Source organism: Pyxicephalus adspersus, chromosome 3 (assembly GCF_032062135.1).
Source record: "Pyxicephalus adspersus chromosome 3, UCB_Pads_2.0, whole genome shotgun sequence".
Lineage (NCBI taxonomy): Eukaryota > Metazoa > Chordata > Amphibia > Anura > Pyxicephalidae > Pyxicephalus > Pyxicephalus adspersus.
Genome location: NC_092860.1, coordinates 8,825,950 through 8,837,489, shown reverse-complemented (window position 1 = coordinate 8,837,489; position 11,540 = coordinate 8,825,950). Strand labels below are relative to the sequence as shown.

Sequence of the window (11,540 nt, the reverse complement as noted above, 5' to 3'; positions counted from 1 at the left end):
TCTTACACCTTGGGGATAGTTTATTGCTGCTTCAATTCCAACTGCTGTGTTCAGTTCCGTTTTTGATCACCCTGGAGCCCCCACTACCACCTCCAATCAAATTATTCTTTATTCAATCAATACAACAAAAACAAAAATGCATAGAAACTTTTTATCCCCTATGGAATGACGACACCTTTCCTCTAATGACAGCTCGTACTAATATAAGTTGTCCTTCATCTGTGCAATCTATAGTGGCTGGCAGCGAGAATGGCTGATAAAAATTGATAAAGAGCTCATTCCAAAGGACAATTCCAAGTTAGGAATGTGCTGAAGCTTCTCTTAGGGAAGAAAGATCCCCTGATAATTTTGGGATTAGCAAAATATGAATGAGATCCCTAGGCAGGCCTGTCTTTAATATAAATAGTGATGGAATGCTTATATTGCTCATAAATGAATGAAATGAATTGACGTGTGCTGATGAGATATGAAAAAATATGAATAATATAATTTGCATACTGTATATGAATTTATTATTATACTTTTTACATATAACACATTGGCAGCACTCTGGCCTTTGCAGCACTAGGTCGCAGGTTCGAATCCCAGCCAGGGCACTATCTGCATGGAGTTTGCGTGGGTTTCCTCCCAAATTCCAAAAACATGCAGTTAGGTTAATTGGGCTTCCCCCAAAAAATGACCTTAGGCCCTGGTAATGACATATGACTATGGTAGGGACATTAGATTGTGAGCTCCTTTGAGAGACAGCTATGGACTATGTACAGAGCTGCATAATATGTTGGTGCTATATAAATACTGTGTAATAATATTAGTATACAAAATATATTCTTAATATATATAAATAAATAAACCAATGTATATTATAGAACAGTAAAGAATTCACATTGGTCCCAGCCCCCAAAGAGCTACCATCAAGTGTTCTTATATGCAGATATAGCGGAGCCCATTAGGCATATCACACATGTGCTGATCTATTGCCTATTTGCCGTTGACCAACCAGTCTTTTCAATTTATCAATTGAAATTGCACGGTTGTCAGTCCTACAACTACCATTGTATACACATATATGATATTCTGTCCCTCCAATCATTACAGGTAGGGATAGGGGAAACCACAGAACCATGCACCAACGAATAGGAGCTCCCAATTGGATTTTCCCAATATTCATACACACGGCACAACTTGTGTACTCTCAATTAATATCTACTGGCATGTCCAATCAAACACCATAAAAATTGGTCACTTACATCAGTGTTTTGTTGAGTTTACTTTAGATTCCCATTAACCTGATCACTTTATTGGACTGGTGATCAGAACGCATGTGAAAATCAATGAGTTATGACTTTATATAATCACCTATAGCCATATGCTATAACCTGGGCAAAAAATGGGGGTAACATACAAATTCCATATTTGATGGCGTTCCAAAAAAATTTTGGTGCAAAAGTGAAGGTGAGAATGTATTAGAATTTTACTATACACGTATGCGCAAAACTTTTTTTTTAATGAAATATAATAAAAAGTAGTGGATTTTGTATAATATTTACACTGTGACAGTGACACTTTTACACCAACAGCATATCAGTTATTATTAATAATTATTATTACTAAACAGGATTTATATAGCACCAACATATTACACATCGCTGTACATTAAATAGGGGTTGCAAATGACAGACATTGACACAGGAGAGGACCCTGCCCCAAAGAGCTTACAATCTAGGTAAATTGTCATCTTCTAAGAACTGTCTGTAGTATGTGTGTGAATTACATTTGTACGGTCTTAAAGTGTAAGCTGCTTCAAATGTAAAATACTGGCAAATATGCGGCCTGTCTGTACAAATTAAATGTATATATAAAATAAAAATGTATTTTATTTTAATACATTGTCAGTAAATATTTCATCATTTTTACACTGCATAGGTGACATGTATTTCCTATTTTACCCTTGTCTGCAAAAAAAAAAAAAAAAAGCGTCTAGAGGATTATTCCCATAATCCTGAACTTCACCAGAGTTATTCAGCTGCAACTGCTTGGGAATTAATTCCTTTAAAATGTCAGCGGTATTTGTAAATAAATCATATTAACCCGTTGAGAAGATAGTCTCTGAGATTTACAACGTTTAGCCAAAATAAAATAAAATAAAAAATAAAAAGGAAAGCGAGAGAGACTAGTAGGTCAGCCTGTCAATACCTTCAAAGTCAGACCTTCTGCTGTAGCCAAAGTTTGTTCCTATTAAATATCTGTGGTTTAAACATGTACATGGTAACAATAAACTGAGTAATTTAGGATGGAAGACTTGAAGTTGTGAGAAGGAGGAGGGGGTATATGGGAATTCTATAATAGCTTAGACTGAGCTGCTTTGGCCCTGAAACAGGCACTAATGGAAGACTACAGCTAAATGTACGTAGGTCGATTTTCAGCATTGTGTTCTGATTGTATGGTCAAGGATAAAGAAGTCTGAACTTCTATAGGAATGTCTATGTTGTTTTTCTGGCCCTTCATAACTGCCAGTCTGCCATTGTTTTGAGACCCCAAGAAGATATTATTCTATTACATCATCATGTTTACTTTTACATTTGTATTCAGGTTAAATTAAAACTCATGGTGGACATTCAGCCTTCCAGTGGGTGGTTGGGTGGGCTTTGACCTTAAGGCTGCAACATACATCTGATACAAGTACAATTGACTTAGTTGCAATTAAAAATTAAATTTAAGAGTTTTCAGTATTTTTTTTTTTTTTTTGCCTTGTATTGTGTACTACCCCCACTAGGCACTGCTTTGGGCCTGAATTCAATACTTGACCCACATCTCTACACCCGAGCCCACACATTATAAACAAAGCTTTCATTTTATACAAAATATTTGCATTGCATAAATTATATTTTTTAAAAATATCAGCTGTATATATTTTGCTGGCCAGTCCAGATTAAAAGGCATATGTGTATTTATTATCTGCAACACAAATGGTAAAATATAAATTGAAGTTTAGTGTTAAAACGGTCATTGTGCATTTAAGGGCAAAGGCCCAGATTTGGGATTTCCAGACTCCAACAAAAGCACCTCTGCTTCTACCTCCCAGGGACGTGTCCTAATTTCAGACATCTCGTGTACACATACACACATGTTATATATACACGCATGTTTGTGAAATCAAACAAGCCTTGATGCTTGCACATTAAACATCTGGTTTTTCCCTTGAAGCGAGCGACATTATGGACTAATCTGCTCATTTTAACATTGTATTAAGTCCCTGAGGACTCCCTCTCGCAGGAGCAAGGCATAGATCATTCTAGTAATATATCACATTCACGTGTATATATATTACACTTAGCAAATTATCAGTGCCAACCCATTCAGAACAAGCAAGTGTGCAACAAAATTAATACGGACGCCCTTGAATCATTTTTGTAAAGCATTAATAAAATATCATTATTTTACTAATAGAAGAAATAGAAATATTATCTATATTAATAGAATCAACCACATACAATCTATTTTGTCATTTTTATAAATATTTTAAATTGTGATCTGCATGGATTTGTCAATATTTAACCTAGAATTCTCCCCAACCCACATCCTTTGTTCTCTGCAATACTGAAAAGTCATTTTCATTTAAACTATTCCAGCACACAAAAATAATACGAAACAAGATTTTTTTTAAAAGAGAATTCTTTATTAGAATTACAAAAAGTACATACATTGAAAAAAAAAAATCAGGTACATAATTAGAGTAACATAAGCCATCATTTATTCAAACAATTTACAAGCCTTCAATACACCCCCCCCCCCCCCCTTATATTTTTTTTCCTGCAAGGAAAATTAACTCTTTCCACCCAATATTTTTTCAATCGTACTCTCTTAAGTATATAATTTTCTAAATGTCACTTACTACTTACATTAGGCTTAGCTCTTACAATTCCATAGCCAAGTTTGCTTTTTCATTAATGTATAGGCAATTGGAGAATTATTCCTGGGAAGTTTACAAACAGCTTTTGCTTCTTTCCATCCATTCTACATTATAAACTCTATTCATCACCCCTGGGGAATCACATAAAAAATAATGGCTGGATATTGGCTCCTATAAACCCAAAAGTGCTACATTTTTGCTAATTGTCCCTGAATTCCCTCTAAAGATTTAGACCAAACTTTGTCTTTCCTGCAGACCTTTTTTTCAATTTTCTATTGCACGTTTTACATACAAAATAACAATTTGCATTGAAGATTGTATTGCATACTACAAACATTGTTGCAAACCCTGGCCCACTGAGATGGCCCTGAAGAAGCTTAGATATTCTGAATGGGCATCAAAGTGTTTCAGGAAAGGTATTCCATTTTTTAATGTTGTCAGCTAAGCTCCTGTCCTGGATTTTCCATACCTGGGTGTGAATCCTTGATTGTGATCATCGCCCTGGAAGCAGGGAAGAGGTTGTAGCTGTAGGATCAGTCCTCGCCTTAGATCGCAGCTAGGTTTCTGCACCAAATAAGTCCTCTGCACACTTTATTTGGGGGGAAAGGGGGATGCAACCCCTAATCCTGCCCCCCTGCAAGCTTGCAATCAAATCTATTGTTGTAAAGAGCTTTCCCCATGCACAAGAGATACACACAAGCCCCCCTACAATGCCCTGCATTATTTTTAGCCTTCTCTAATAGTAAATGCATCGTTTCCCTTTGAAGCCCTCACACTTTGCTCTCTTCTTTGCTCTGGGGCCATTGGGGGGTCTGTCTATGAAGGGGGAGCCTGAAAACCGGCCCCAGCTTATCTCCTTTCATCGAACAGCCGGGGGAGTCTGGAAACAGCCAGGCCTAGTAATTGCTTTTTTCAGGCAGCCCAGTGCGGACTGGCCAGCAGCCAATCAGCGCCTTGTTTACAATCGGTGATTGACAGCTGGCTGGCGACTTGCCAGCCAATCACAGACGTCTAAGGGGGGGCTGAGGCAGACTGGGCATTAACTCTTCAAGTTCCAGATAGTTTTTTGTTAACTTTTTTTTTTATGGATAAAACAATTTTTTTTTCTTTTAAATTTAATTACTGCATTTCCTGACATTCTGCCACTAGCAACACCAAGAACAGAGCAACCACTTGATCATGGAAATTCCCATTTTTGGGTGTGAAAGGCCTATTCAGCTTGGAAATAGTAAATATTCCTGTCTGCAGCTGATCTGCATTATACAGAATTCCCCCTTTCTTCCAGAGAAGTAGGACATTTTCTATTATGTGTGCTTTTTTTAAAAAAAAATCTGCTTTTCTCCACCCAAAAACACACTGGCATATTACAGGCCACAAGTTATCATTAAAAAAATCCAAAATTTTTTTTTTTTTTCTTTTTGAAAGGCAATCCCTGCAATTGGCAGTAATTCTGAGAATTTACCCCTGGCATAAACTCTTGATTTTTTTACAATGGAGTTGGAAATATATGAATAAGAATTTCCCCCCCCTCGAGAGCTGTACATTTGCATATGAAATAAATAGTATTATAAGCATTTTTAAGTTTTATAAAATAGCACTTGGATTTTGTTTTCTTTTTAACCCCTTGAGATTTTGCCCAGCAATATTTTTTATTATATATATATATTATCAATATTTATTTTAACCCTTTTTATGATTTTGACAATTTACTTTTAGCTTTTTTATTACTTTTAGCTTTTTTGATACTTTTGTATAAAAGGCAAACTTTCCATTTTTTTCCCATTTTTAACCTTTTAATAAAGGGCCAACACTCCATATTTTTCAACAACTCGGAATTCACCCAAAAGGGTCTATTTCTAAAGCAGTGAATCTGACATTGACTGAAGAATTCCCTTGAGGAGAATACATTGCTGCCATCGCAACACCTGGCCCTGAAGACTCTCTACCAGTGAATGTCAGATTCACTGCTTTAGAAATGGACACCTTTAGAAGTTGCTGAAATATATGGAGGGTTTGCCTTGATTTTTGTAGAATGCTTTGGAAAAATAAGATTAGATTTATTTATTTTGTATTTATTTAAATTGTAGTTGTTTTGCAACTTAAATTCTATCATTAGCAATTTTTAATATTTATTAATTAAAAAATAAATAGAAAAAAGCTTCATATTTTTTCACTTTTAAAAAATGGATTTATATTGATATATAGTAATTTTAATTTAATATTAATTTAATAATTATTTAATATCACACATTTGCCTTTTTTTAAAAATAAATTAAGAAAAAATAATTAGATTTTCCACCAATGTAATAATATGTAACAATGTAACATTCTAACATATATTTGCATGAATAATATAAAATTCTCTCTCTTACCTGCCACCTAAATGTCTATTTATAGCAATATGACAATTTAATATTCTAAGGTATAATTATATGTATTTAAGGGAAGCGGTTTGCTTCAAAGAGGAATTTATGGACATTAAAAGAGAAGAAAGGATAAAAAAAAATTGTAGCCATTAAAATAATTAGGATCTTTGCTTCTTCCTTGATACATTTGAATATTCTGGTTTTGCCTCTTGGTACTCCCCAGGGTCTGTGATCTGTGGTTCTGATTCTCTAATCCTCACTGACATTTATCAATAAACACCTCGGTGTGTCACTGAAGGAGAACACAAAAAAATCCTAATAATTCCACCTCCCTGCACTAATAAACCCCCCAGGCTAATATCTATACAGCATCTATTATTCATCTGCTAGCCACAGATAGTTATCCAGATACAGATCATTGGGCAGAATGGATCACCCCCCCCCCCCCCTCCTGTGGGACTACAAGTCCCAGCTGGCTATATCCCTGGAGCACAGACAGAATAATGGGGCGATAACACACGTACAGTTCTGTAGAACTGCAAGTTCCAGCAAGCGATGTTAGCTTTTTTTTTAAACATACCCCCCTCATTTTACCCCTTAATTATCAGCATGGGGTGATGGGAAAATTTGATTGATGGCTATGAGTAATTTCACCAAGGTGTGTTAGAGGGAAAAAAAATGAAGAAATTGCCCCAAAAAAGAAAAATTGTGCAAATTTTCTTTACAACCAGCCCCCACAGAGAAGTCATATCCTCTGCATTTGTGGGACTACAAGTCTCAGCAGCACAGGAAAGACAAAGGCAGGGTACGAGAAGAGCCCTGGTGTTTTGCCAGCTGGCACTGGACTGCTAGTTCTACATCCTGTGCTGGTTAACCCATTCCACCCCAAGATGCAGATACAGCCTGCTGGGACTTGTAGTTCTACATCCTGTGCTGGTTAACCCATTCCACCCCAAGATGTAGATACAGCCTGCTGGGACTTGTAGTTCTACATCCTGTGCTGGTTAACCCATTCCTTCCCAAGATGTAGATACAGCCTGCTGGGACTTGTAGTTCTACATCCTGTGCTGGTTAACCCATTCCACCCCATCATGCAGATACAGCCTGCTGGGACTTGTAGTTCTACATCCTGTGCTGGTTAACCCATTCCTTCCCAAGATGCAGATACAGCCTGCTGGGACTTGTAGTTCTACATCCTGTGCTGGTTAACCCATTCCTTTCAAAGCTGCAGATGCAGCCTGCTTAGACTTGTAGTTCTATATTCTATGATGCTAACTCATTCCTTCCAGGCTACAGATTTAGCCTGCTGGTACTTACAGTTCTACACCCTTGGCTGGTTAACCCATTCCTTCCCAATTTGCAGAGGCAGCCTGCTGGGACTTGTAGTTCTACATTTTGAGATAGTTAACCCATTCCTTTCCAAACTGCAGAGGCAGCAAGCTGAGACTTATAGTTCTATATTCTGTGATGTTAACTCATTTTTTTTTTCCAAGCTACAGATTCAGCCTGCTGGTACTTGTAGTCCTACATTCTATGATTTTTAACCTCTTCTTTCCCAGACTACAAATACAGCCTGCTGGGACTTGTAGTCCTGCATCCTTTTTCCGGTTAACCCATTCCTTCCCAATTTGCAGAGGCAGCCTGCTGGGACTTGTAGTTCTACATTTAAAGATAGTTAACCCATTCCTTTCCAAACTGCAGGGGCAGCAAGCTGAGACTTGTAGTCTTATATTCTGTGATAGTTAACCCATTCCCTTCTAAACTGCAGATGGAGCCTGCTGGGACTTGTAGTTCTACATTTAAAGATAGTTAACCCATTCCTTTCCAAACTGCAGAGGCAGCAAGCTGAGACTTGTAGTTGTATATTCTGTGATAGTTAACCTATTCCTTTCTAAACTGCAGTGGCAGCCTGCTGGGACTTGTAGTTCTACATTTTTGAGATGTTTAACCCATTCCTTCTCAATATTCAGATGTAGCCTGGTGGGACTTGTAGTTCTAAAGTTTTGTGATAGTTAACCCATTCCTTCCCAGACTACAAATACAGCCTGCTGAGACTTGTAGTTCTACATTCTGATGGTTAACCCATTATTTCCCAATTTGCAGATGCAGCCTGCTGGGACTTGTAGTGCAGTTGCAGCCTGGGCCCATTCATTATTCCATGTAATGATCAGACATGTCAGCCATTTGACCCCAGTCCATCTGAGGCCTGACATTGGCCAGTGACCCCCCCCCCAATATTGCTGAGTGATGCTGGCTCCTGTTGAGTGACACTCATCCATTTGAGTAGCACTTATTAAAGTTTCCTGCTTTTCCTCGGCTCAGCCTGCACCTCCCAGTCTTTTGATCCTTCCCTCACCCCCATATAACCCCATCCCCTGACCCTTTCCCCTCTCTACCCCTCCCCCTTCTCCCCTCAGTTCCTCCGCCACACTCCCCCGCACACTTGAATTAGGCGCCTTTGTGCTGGGCCACCGACACGCCCACCCCGCGTCTCTGATTGGCAGCTTAAGCCCCGCCTCTCGGCCCGCCCCTCCTTATTCTTCTCACATTCCAGATGATTGGCAGCTCCCTCCCCCTCGGTGATGATTGACAGCTCGCAGCCAAGGCGCTGGCCAATAGCCGGGCCTGTTTACTCCCGGAGAACGGCACGAGCTCCCCGCCTGGCAGCCAATGAGAAAACCGTGTGAGGCTGGCTGACTGGCAGCGGCTCATTAGTATGCAGGAGAGGGGGGCTGCTTAGGGAGGAGGGGGGAAGGGAGAGGAGGAGGAGAGGGGGGGCTGCAGAGAGGCTCAGGCCGGAAGAGCCCGGACCAGTCACTGCATGCAGAGCCCGGGGAGAGCACTGCGCCCAGCCGCCCTGCACCCACTGCACTCACAGTAAGTACAGCTCCCTGCAGCCTCCATACAACATTTACACCCCTCACTATTTGCATTTACCTTTCCTTAAATAAAAAAAAAATTAAAATAAAAAAAAATAAATCCCCTTTTTTATTTAAAAAAAAAATCCTAAATTCCCATCAACCCTATAAAATCCAAAATTCACTTTTTTCCAGCATATTTAAAATGAATAACTATCCTGCTGACAGCACTATCGATCAAAAAATAAAAAAAAAGTCCTAAATCTCACAGATCAATCGGGGAAAAAAATATAAAACGGGTGAAAAAAAGAAAAGAGAGAGGGACGGGTATTTTTAATTGTATTTGTTTAACACACCACAAAGAGATCGGCTGGGGAAATATTAACTCGGGAAATGTACAATGCGATCGGGAAAATATAAAACGATCCTTATATTTATAAAAAGGATGAAATAAATATAAAATACATTTACATCCAGGATTCGATCTGCACAATGTTTATTAATTCTGTCCTGGGGACATTCGCCGCTTTCAGATCCCCGAATAAAAAATAATACATTGTAGCAATAAAATAATTTATTTACATTTTATCTTTTTTTTTATTTATTTTAAGATCACATTAAAAATAGGAGCAGATCTGTGACCATGGGGAGACAGGATGGGGGCGTGTTGTGTTAAATTTAGTGTTTTAGATCAAAGAAAAGGAAAAAAAGCTCCATTTTCTACCATTCTGCTCTGTTTTTAGCTGCCTTGTAATAAGGATCCTTATAAGACCCCCCCAACACACACCTAACCCCCCCCCCTCAATTTAAGCAATGTTGTATTATAGCAAACTATTTAATGATAGGAAAATATTGTTTTAATTAAAACTTCAATCTGGCATGCAGTGGGGTTGTATGGAGGGATTGTATGTAATCTATAGAAACATTTGTATTGTGTGTTTTGTATACCTATGTGATTTAATAAAAAATATTGTGCTAATTAAGATATTGCATGCATGGGATTGTATGTAATATATAGAAACATTTGTATTGTGTGTTTTGTATACCTATGTGATTTAAAACAAAAAAAACACAAAATATTGTGCTAATTAAGATATTGCATGCATGGGATTGTATGTAATATATGGAAACATTGTGTGTTTTGTATACCTATGTGGTTTAAAAAAATATTATGCTAATTAGGATATTGTATGCCTGGGATTGTATTTTAAGTTGTGTTGTGTGTATGTGAGAGCTTGTTTGTGTGTTTTGTGTACATTAGTGATCTATAAATGTTCCCTAATTAGTATATTGTGTGCTGTGAGTGCATAGAATCTATAGACCAGATTTAATATGCAATGGGATCATTGTGTGTGTGTGTAATGTGTATTTTGTGTGTGTGTGTGTTGTGTTCCATTTTTTCTAAATGAGTTCCATATTTGATTATTAATAATGTTGTGTGATTTATATTCATATCCTATTATTTCTGCTCTGCAAATATTTGCATTTTTTTCCCTACACCAATGCATCTTTCATTTTTGTTTCACTACACAATGGATCACCAGAGCTATTTTTCTTTTATTTCTATGATTTTATTATCTTTTTCTGTAATTTTGACCCCCTTAAAATAACATCCCCAGTGCCACATGAATGTTTTTCTATGACGTGGCCCCCTTCATGGATGGAAGACCCAGGGAGACATTTTTGAAGGATATCTTGGTGTCTTTGGATTCCTAGGATATAGCAGAGTGATTTGGATTCACACAGAACCACAGGAAAGCCTTATTTTTTTTTCTCTTTCACATTTTTTTCCCTGGGGTACAGAGCTGTTTGGTCACCCAGTCTTCTTGACAAAGGAGGTTTCCGGATAAAGGAATTTAAACAATGATTTTTTTTTTGGAAAGAAGAAGGATTAACTTGGAGCTGTGGATGGATGGCCAAGCCTGAGGGATTGCCAATGGTGGACTAGTTGGTCTGTCAAGGTTATAAATGTGGATTTTGTTTGAATACCCAAAAAGTTGGACTTGGACCTTCTAAGCCTGGACATTTGCTACCTTCTCTGGTTCACCTTGGACCTACACCAAGCCTAAACCCAACAACTGCCCACTATTTAGCCCTTTTTAGTCTTTTTATATTCTCCTTTACAAGCCTTGGACCCCAACTCAACCTCTGGACACTCTATGGCCCCCTAAATCTGTTATAATAACTCATTGGACCCAGACTTCTCATCATCATGGGTTGGATCCATCTTTCTTCTATCCTTTTATCTCTCAGCTTGTCCTGGGAAGGTTTTTTACAAAGGCTAGACTTGTTTTAAGTCAAACAAATGATTTAAAGCACCCCATTCATTTTACTTTTTTTTTCAATCACATTGGATTTGTAAAACAAGGATCCTGAATAGTAAAATGAGAATAATATTGAAATTAA

At 37.9% G+C, this 11,540-nt stretch overlaps 1 protein-coding gene across 1 annotated transcript in view; it reads left to right on the top strand.

Moving 5' to 3' along the window:
* The first annotated feature begins 8,860 nt into the window (after positions 1 to 8,860).
* BAHCC1 (BAH domain and coiled-coil containing 1) overlaps positions 8,861 to 11,540 on the top strand; it is an 85,696-nt gene continuing 83,016 nt past the window's right edge. Inside the window, exon 1 of the mRNA XM_072403492.1 lies at positions 8,861 to 9,153. The gene's annotated coding sequence lies outside the window, so the exon portion shown is untranslated. The remainder of the gene's footprint in view (positions 9,154 to 11,540) is intronic.